This window comes from Trichechus manatus, unplaced genomic scaffold, assembly GCF_000243295.1.
Source record: "Trichechus manatus latirostris isolate Lorelei unplaced genomic scaffold, TriManLat1.0 scaffold00008, whole genome shotgun sequence".
Taxonomy (NCBI): domain Eukaryota; kingdom Metazoa; phylum Chordata; class Mammalia; order Sirenia; family Trichechidae; genus Trichechus; species Trichechus manatus.
Genome location: NW_004443944.1, coordinates 8,100,420 through 8,101,544, shown reverse-complemented (window position 1 = coordinate 8,101,544; position 1,125 = coordinate 8,100,420).

Genomic DNA, 1,125 nt, shown 5'->3' with positions numbered 1-1,125 from the left:
TGTCATAAAACAATATGTGTACCACTGTTTCATGAGAAACTATTTGTTCTGTAAGCCTTCACCTGAAGTACAATTTAAAAAAAAATTAAAAGAAAAAAAAGTCTGCCTTGAGCACTGTGCTCTTTTTAAGAACTATCTATATGGGATCAAACAGACAAAAGCAACTCAAAAAATTAGATAGGAAACTTGAGAGGGCAGTGAGTTCATGTTAATGGGGGAGGAAAAATTTGGAAAAGGAGGGTGAGAATGGTTGCACAACTTGACGAATGTAATCAATGCCACTGAATTGTACACGGAGAGATTGTTGAGTGGTGTATGTTCTGCTGCGTATATTCTCAACAACAACAAAAAATGAAATAAATTAAATTTAAAAAATTAATGCCTAAAATACATGATGAACAAAATACAAAAATTAAATTTATAACATGATGTCAGGGATTGATAAGAGGAATGAAGAAAGATGGAACAAGATGGGGGTACTGTGAAGGGGTGGTGGTGCTCTTTTTGATGGAGAAGTCAGAGAAGAGCCCTCTGAGGAGGGGACCGGGGAGCAGAGTGTAGAGTCACTCGAGGGAGCCAGCTCGGGGAAGTTCTGGGGAAGAGTGTCCCCTGAGAGGGAACAGCAAGGCAAGAGCAAGGAGCCATCAACGCAGAGGAGGGAAGTCATGTGGCTGGAGCTAAAGAAGGGAGAAGAAAAACGGCAGACATGAATTGGGAGGAATAGCCAGGAGTTGATTCATGCAAAGCCTTGTATGTTGTTACTAGGTGCCCTCGAGTCAATTCTGACTCATAGCGACACCATGTGACGGAGTAGAACTGCCCTGTAGGGTTTCCTAAACTGTAATCTTTGTAACAGCAGATTGCCAGGTCTTTCTCCTGCAGAACTGCGGAGTGGGTTCAAACTGCCAGCATTTCAGTTAGAACCAAGCAGTTAACCACTGCGCCACTGGGTTCCTTAAGGCCTTGTATATTCCTAAAACGTTTTGTTTGACTATTTCCCTAAAACAACAAATTAGAAGTCGTTTTTGTCTTGAATTATCACAACCATTGCCTCCATTTCCCACTTAATTTTTAACCCTCTTTGTGATACACTGTTAAATGATGTGAAATTCTTTAAAAATCCTA